Genomic DNA, 8,806 nt, shown 5'->3' with positions numbered 1-8,806 from the left:
TTCAAATTTTCCAAGTTTCAACGAAATCGGAGATTTACACCTAAAAAGGTTCCCTTGTGAGCAAAGTATCTCTGTCGAAGTGCTAAAGAGAGAAGCTTGCAGTGGAACTTTGTCTCACAACCCTAGTACCTGCTGAAAAACTGAAGACTTAAGTAAAGATGTAAAGCTTTTTATGTTCATTGGTCTCAGAGTTGCAATTTTAGATGTATCTATTTGTCAGTCACAACGCGACTTTCCTTACAAAATGTAAATAGTGCCAAGCCTTTCGTACATGTAGAATAAACAGCTGTTAAAAAAAGAGATTCATTGTGTTATTATTTAAACCACAGGATTAGCAGAAGTAGAAGACCTAGAAATGGTCCAATTCAGAATGCAATATATTATTAACAGCCTGGAATTTATTAGGTATCTCCATAGAAAATAAGTACAGTACTTCAGCAGCTGGAAAATGTTATGGTAGTTCTTTCTTCCTCATCAAATGAAATAAGTAATATTGACCCACATATCAATGAATGATCAATAAATATTTGCATACATAAAAAACAAAAACATATTTACATACACAAATTAGTAGGTCTTGAACAGAAAGTTTGAAAGCTAACATTTTAAGCATTTACAATGACAGCAATCATTTACAGTCAGTCAGACAAAATCTTCCATGCAAATTTACGTTCTGTTTATGGTCTCTAGTGAAAAGGATAAAAATAAAATAAATGAGTATAAGTTCTGTTAATACAACCTCATCCACACAATGTGTCACACCAGTTGCTCTCATACGCTTCAATTTCCACATGATTTCTTTAAAAGTGTAAGTTACCTAGTACCATCAAAATTGTGGCTTTTACACATATGCATCTAAAATTATAGTTATGTTTTGACTCAAAAGTAGATAGAATTTGACAAGGATGGTGAAGCGTTGTTACAGTTTAGTATCTTATAATAAAACAAAGCTCCACAGTGTCTGAAATTAGATGGTAATGGTACTCATTAATTGAAAGGTTCCTATCTAGGGGGATGTGCAGCAAACTCAGTATGTTAGCATCTACAATACAATGTGTAAAAATAATCCAGACAAAATATCCGACTTCATGATTTCATAATCATAGTTCTTTACAAATTTCAAGAAATAGTGCCAAATTTTACAATTGAGGGACAGATCATCTTAATATTCTCAGAATGAAAAAGAATTTCTCAGCCAATGCCTGTGTTAAGACGCTAAAATACCCAATTGGCACAGAATAAAGATAACACTTATTCACTCTCAGCACAAATACCATCCTTCTAAAAACACAAAATGAGTAAACCCACCTAACAATCATTTAAATCTTTGATAATTCAAGGTTACATTACATGACTACATTATTTGGTATTACATGTATGCGTCGCAATGGAGCTATTGCATGGACAAGTTTGTTTAATCATGAGCGAAAAAGTAGTTCAGATAAGAAAGAAAATATTTGCAGCAAATGCATCAAAATACGTTAAAAATACATGTCCTGTCTCTTTCATAGCCGAAAGTATAATACTATAATAATTAAAAAGCAAATCAAAATCACAAAATACAAATAGTTTCAACAGCGACAACTAGATGCATAAACTGTTCAGGACACTGTTCATTGGATATTCATAATTCACATTCCAAAATTGAATGACGATCAAGATATAATATGAATGTATCATAGGAAACGCAGAGGATCACAGTTATTACCAAACCAGCATGAACACAAATCACAGTAAGATCTGAAAATCTGTCTTTCAAGAAGAGCCAGGTTTTTGGAACTGCTAACTAATTTGAACAGCTCACAATTAAAAAGGTAACACATGCCAACATCAATACAACTGCTTGAAATGTAATAGCGGAAGCAATAAGTTATTATTTCGATAGTTTAAAAGCACCAGATCAGTTCAAGCAGTAGCTGAGTTTGGCATAAGAGGAATAAAAAAGTTCAATGTAAAAGATAAGTAAAAAAGGAGAACAGAAAAAAAGCAGCCAAAATTGTTCACTTTACATCTTTCAGTCCATTTTAAATAGGAATGTTTACAGCCACATCACTCATGAGACTGTGGTTCATTAACCACAAAATTATGCTTTTATTGTTTCTTTAAAATAATTTACGTTACAGGTAGTTTGATTAAGGCCTTAAAGCGCTAGTCAACAACAATCGCTTACATTTATGGCATCTTAATACGATTTGTGCACCGCAGGCAGCATGGCTAGCTGGCACGGCAGGGAGCGGCCTTGCCAGCAGAGCGCTCACAACCGTGTCAGTTTGTTTTTCCTTAAATTACAAGGGCCATATCCTTTTTGCTAGGAAGGTTGACTTTTTTCCCTTGCCAGAGACTGTTGTGAATGGTGAAGGCGTCAATTGTCACAGTAAGGTGCTTGGTGTGCACTTGAGAAAAGCATTTGCCTCCAGAGTTATATCTGAAAATATTAAATTTAATATTAAAGGAAAATGAGACAATTCAAAGCAACTATGTGGTTTAAATCTCAGGGTTTTACTTACTTAAAGAAACGATCAAACATGCGGTCTGTAACTTGCTTTGGGCCAGTGCCATACAATTTAAGAATTTCTTCTCCTTCAGGGCAGTATGAATATAACGCTCGAAATTGGAGGCCAGCATCTCTAAATAAAATAAGGAAGTGCTTCGCCTCTGATCGACCAATCTCTTCCAGAACTCTTCTTTTAGCTTCTTTATTTACTACTCCAGGAAAGACACAGTACTCAACAGCATTCAACAGAATACCACGATTTGATTTTGTTGCAGGTTGCTTGTAGAGACGAGGACCTAATAAGATGAAAAGTTTTAGTAAGATTAGGTCACAAACAGCGTGAACTATTTTCCAGCTTAATTTGAAACAAAAAGGAAAAAAGAGTCTACCATTATAATCCAGCATTGAGCTTGTAGCTGAACTAATATCACTTGAGCCATCATCAAACATTCTCCTCTTGGATGTAAGGCCGGGAGGAAGAGATCCTGGTCCTAAATGTTCAAATATTGGTTCATTAGCAATTTTAGATGACACAAAGAGGTGGATGCATAATTTGAAACTTAAGTGAAAAGGTGAACAAAATCTATGTCAAATAAAATTCAAAACAATTTCATAACAAAATATTTCAAAAGAACTACTAATTATAGATTTAAATAGTGATAGCATAATCAAAAAAATCAAGCAATTGCAAGAAAGAACAAATTTATAAATTCAACTACAGAAGAACTTCCACACATCTCTAAGTTTGCCACCACACACTACCTGAGGGAGAAGTGAGGTGTCGGCCTGAACTCATGCCAGGGGATGGAGCTCGCCGAGGTGGTGTGGCCCGGCCCAGACCTGAGTCTGTATCAGTGTAACGGTACACCATGCTGTCCTGGTCTGTGCTCGAACCTGCACACAAACCACCAAGCGTGCTACAAACCACCTTAAGTGCATTACATCACATCACTTCTTCTACTTTTGTACTTCTACAACTTATTAAAGAAGATAAAATTTATAGTTATAATCATTTACAATCCCAAAACCTTCAGTTGTATAAAAATACATTAAAAGTCAGTCCTAGAGGAAAACAAAAAAAAGGGATGAACAACCACAAGCCCTAGTAAGCAAAACAATGTTGTACACCTGTGAATGTACACATTCATTTCATGAAGGAAATAACATGTCATGAGACATGTAACTTTAAGGGAATGCACTTGCTATAAAATAAAAATGACTATACAACAAAGCTTTGAAAACAAAGGACAGTAGGAAAGACAGCCCACTCCACCACCCGAAAACAAAAGACAATAAGGTAAAAGAAATAACTATCAGATCAGAATATATGGCATGCAGAGTCATTACAAAATTGACTTTTCAACAATCGCCTCACATTAATCTAAAAACATTATCTGAAAGGTACTTCTCGTTGGAAAATATGAAATTTTCCCAATATGTCCACCTAGCTATACAAAAAGTTGTAGGTTTTTCATATATTTGTTTTACGATAACAAAAATAATAAAGGGGAGTCCAGTTACGACTTAATATACATCAAAAGAAAAATGAAGATGAGATAAAGGTCAAATAATTTGCAAGGTTTTTAAAAGAGGAAGTAAAGCATCTAATCCTAAGATCTTGTATGTCAGTTGTAGTACTGAAGAATAGCCTGCATTTTGCTAATCACAAGAAAATTATCGTCATTGTGCTGCTATACTATGCCTAAAATAAATAAGGAGGGAATTTCAACCTTTCTTGGACATTCTACTCTGAGGTTATCTGACATTCTAGCTAGAAACACTGCTGTCTATACCAGGTAAAAAGATAAAGGAGCAGAGCAGCTCAAAAAAGAGGACTTGGAATTTAAAAAGTCATAATGGGCAATACACATTGGCTAATACTAATGCCCTGGTTCTTGAAAAACATTTTCCCACAGTTAAAAATTAATCAGAAGAGAACAAAGTAGAAACCGACACCATGAGACAAAGATTTGTACTTCCACACCATGAAAGCTAAGACTTGAGAATTACACCAAATTCCAGCCCAAATAAATAAGCATGGCAGCATGCCAGTCCAAGTAATGATTGGCTGGAATGCTCTTACCGCTCAAATTCATGAGGGAGTTTGACTTGCGCGCACGCATGTTGGACTGATAAGTTGAATATTTTGGTCTTCCACGAGGTTGTGGTTCTGGCACATCTGAAATCATGTTGCGGACTTGAACACTTAGTTCGGTGTTCAGTAAAGTAGTGTATAAAGCCCGAATACTAAAGGGTAACTGAAAATCATAGCACTACATCATAGGTTCTGACACTGACTAAAATGTTGTGGGCTTTGCATTTCAACTATGTACAACAGATTCCCATAAACATGAATAAGGTTTATAATGTTTAAACATGGTAGTATATTAAGAACCACTCAATATTTTCCCTCCCAACAAATTGAATGTCTCAAAATGAAAACAACTGACGGTGCTCAAAAGGAAAAAAACAAAAGAAGGGAAAATGAATTAAGTTCAAAAGAATGTAAGTCTCTGGAGGCTTACCTCTGGAAGTCTTATAAGACCCTCGCCGACCTAATGCAGTGCTCCTGTTAGGAGAAGTTCCTCTTCCATCATCAGGAGAATCTGGTGGAAAGAAAAGGAGAAAAGTATCTTTCAGTAAAAGTTATAACATTGAAAAGCAAGTTAATTAGCTTAGTCAAGAAGAAACAAACACTACACAGCTCAACCACACTGCATACATGTGAAAGAGCTAAATTTTCAGCCACAACAATAGAGATAAAAAATAGAACAAACAAAAAAAGACATATTTGACTGAATAACATGCCTCACCTCTAACAAGAGAGTAGCTACGACCTGGTCTCATGCGACTTTGCCTTTCCTCTGAGCGTTGCCGATCAGCCAGGCTATCAGTGGAACCTCGATAATAATCTCGCCTCATGCTAGGAGTCAAGCTGGAATCTATGTGCATGAATGTTGCAAAGGACACAAGCATAAACAACACAGAACATGCCAAAAATCAAGAAAATTAATGCTAAAAATAAGCTTCACTTTGAAATTTTGCAAAACAAATAAGGTAAAAGCAGCAATTACAACAGCTGTAGTATCAAGCTTTAAAAGCTAGGAATGTGATAAATTAGACCAAATAAAATTTTAGCTACTACTCTTACAAATTCTTTAAAAAGTGTGCCAATTACTAATCAAATTTAAAACATCATAATGGCTAGATAAATACAGTACATAAAGAAACAGACATACAGAAGTCCAAACAACAATTATTTGAACAAGCTACAAATTGATAGTAACTAATAAATAAAACACTTTGAGAATGCAGAGAAAAATTAGTCATTTTTAATGACAATACCTGCTAGATTGGATGTGGAGCCCTTCTTTCCTCGGCTAGGTGAAAGCAAACCCTCAGCAAGGTCAACATTGCCACTGTCAACATGGATAGTCTTAGGCCTAGGCCTAGTAACTGTTTTGTTGCGCATCTTAGGAATTGATCTTACTGAGTTGAGCAAATCTTTATCCACAGTTTTACCCTAAAACCGAAAACAATACAAATGAACTACAACTGAACAATATTTCTCAATTGCTAGGATTTGAATTTAAATGTATGCACAACAAACCTCTCTTTCTGCTTCTTCAAGAGCTTTTTTCAATTTATGCTGTTCGAGAATGGACTGTCGGCGGATTCTTTCCTCTTCTTTCTTCCTTGCCTTTTCCTCCTCTTTCATTTTTTCTGACTCTCTTCTTTGTTGGGATTCCATTTCCTTTCTAGCTTTCATTTCTTCTTGCTGTTGCCGCCTTTGGAGTGATAAAAGCATGATGCGCTCTTTTTTTCGCTCCATTTCATCCACAGCATTCTTTTTGACAGGAAAATAAAAATTAGATTAAAACAGGCACAAATGCAGGTTCACTAAACTATCTTCAGCTTACAAAGTACTTACAGGATCAGGATTTGATAGCTCATTGCCAATAACGAGCCCAACGCCTGCGCCGGCCCCTTCACTATCTTCACTGCCAGAGCGTCTACTATGTCTGTCACGAGTTGGTTCATTAGACAATCTACTAGCAATATGTGAATGAGCAGTAATTTCTTCTACAGGGTTTTTTCCATGAGATTCATGATAGTATTCATCTCTCTCATTTCTGTTGGCATTCCTAGCTGGTGAAGATGTATCCTTATGGTCAAACAAGCGGGCCTGAGATTCAGTTGGATCCCTTCCAACACGTTCTCCAAATAATGCACTACTGTCAAGCACTTGTGTGACAGCTCTCTCCTGTTAAATATAATAGGATTATATAAATGTTTCCTCACACAAGAAGAAAAAGATAGTTGTGGGATAAAGGAATACTGCACCTTCTTTGGTGAAGCTCTCTTAGCACGAAGAGGTGGCTTTGGCCTTTTAGGAGTAGTGTCTTCATCAAATGAAATATAAAACCCTTTTTCAGGAGCTGCTTGTTCCTCCATTTCAACACGATTGTCAATTTCAAGTTCATCAGGCCGAGCATCTCCCGTCTTATTAAACATTGAAAGGTGAGACATAAATTATAGAAGATAGATAAAAATAACAGTATGAAATATAGATTTAAACAAGGTTGAAGTATGAATTACCTGGTTGCCAAACATATAAAACGCCTTTTTTGTATCATTATGCTGTGGCAAAGGATGCCTTGCACTGTTTGGTCGGGTCGGTGATGGAATTCGGTAAGTTCGGCTTCCTGAAGTTATGTGAATCTTACTGATGCCAGATGAAATATCATCACTGCTAGGCATATCTGCTAGGAAAACAAATATAACTTATCATAGGAAAAAGCCAAAACTTTTGACGATAATTGTAGTTTAGGTAAGCTTTGGTCATTGAATAATGTACACTTGCAAATATAATTCAATACCCTTGCCATTTAACAGAAAACTACACCACTTCCCCAGGTTATAAAATTATTAATCATGTATTGATTGCCTTTCTACTGTCCCTTAATTAGCATGCTATAAATTACATTCTATTCAAAGTAGAATCAAGTTCAAATCGGTTTGGAAAAAAAAACATATGGTGACAGGAAGTAGTGGAGGAATTAATTATGGAAAGCAAGCCTAGTAGATTAAGATAAGCAATATGCACCTTGTCGATGTGGCTCACCAATGAAGGAAATGCTTTGCGGTTCCATGTCGTCAACTGGGGGTGTTGGTAAGGCTGTGTGAACAGCAGAATTCCTTTGGGCATTTCTGTCATCTGAGGCAAGACTATGCTGTCGAGGTTTCACCTCAGGTGTTCTGTTGTAACAAGAATAGAAACATAGAACTAGGTTCAGATGGAAGCAAATGGGTGATAACTGACACTTAACTAGATAATTAACTACAGAGTAATTAAAACCCAAAGCTGATGCATTGAGAATAAAACTTTGCAACATATCATAAGGGGAAATAATAACAAAAACCATGCTCAATATAAAGACTCAAATGCATGTCAGCAGTTGAAAGCATCAAGCACCTGTGTATGGTTGGAGTAATTCGATGTTGAGGAGAAGCATTAACTGAACTGGGAGTACGTCTTGGAGGTGGGGTTGGGGCAACATCTCCATGCAGTTCAAAGCCCGAAGCTGAGGTATGGGTTATTGTCTGTGGCTGTTGATTATGCTGGGATCCATACACATTGAGACTGCTTAGTCCAACAGAGGGGGTAGGGTGATGGGATTGGTGGTCACCATTGAGGTACCTCACTTCAGAACCAGTACTGGTTTGGTGAAGAAGGAAGCCTGTTTGAGGCTTCCCACTCCTAAAAACAAATGTGCATGGTGTGCATTAGCTCAGGCTGCCTCTCTCAACGCACACATGCTTGTGAGGTGCATGACGTGCCACTGATACACGTGATTCTTTACTATAAAGCAATAAAGCAAGAAAAAAAAGCAAATCGATTTACAAAGGTTATGATAATTGCTCAGACTACTCACACGTCACCCCAAGTCCTTAAGTCCTGAGGATGAGGCTGAGTTGTTGTTTGTCCCCATGTTCGCCGTTGACCTTGTTGAGGTTGAGGTACAATTTGCATTGTCTGTTGAGGTTGCATTGACTGTTGCGCTTGCATTTGATGTTGTTGGGCTTGCATTTGATGTTGTTGAGCTTGCATTTGATGTTGTTGAGCTTGCATTTGGTGTTGCTGAGGTTGCATTTGATGTTGCTGAGGTTGCATTTGATGTTGCTGAGGTTGCATTTGATGTTGCTGGGGAGGCATATGGTGTTGGGGTTGTTGGCTTTGTTGATACTGTGTTTGTTGCATGGGCTGCTGTTGATGAGGATCGTGAAGATAAAATTGACTATTTTGTTGAA

General features: G+C 36.8%; 1 protein-coding gene across 14 annotated transcripts in view; it reads right to left on the bottom strand.

Moving 5' to 3' along the window:
• LOC113217513 (patronin) overlaps positions 1 to 8,806 on the bottom strand; it is a 65,138-nt gene that overhangs the window by 13,261 nt on the left and 43,071 nt on the right. The gene's annotated exons all lie outside the window — the stretch shown is intronic.

Source organism: Frankliniella occidentalis, unplaced genomic scaffold (assembly GCF_000697945.3).
Source record: "Frankliniella occidentalis isolate FOCC.00 unplaced genomic scaffold, Focc_3.1 Scaffold42, whole genome shotgun sequence".
Lineage (NCBI taxonomy): Eukaryota > Metazoa > Arthropoda > Insecta > Thysanoptera > Thripidae > Frankliniella > Frankliniella occidentalis.
This window is presented reverse-complemented; position numbering and strand designations above follow the sequence as displayed.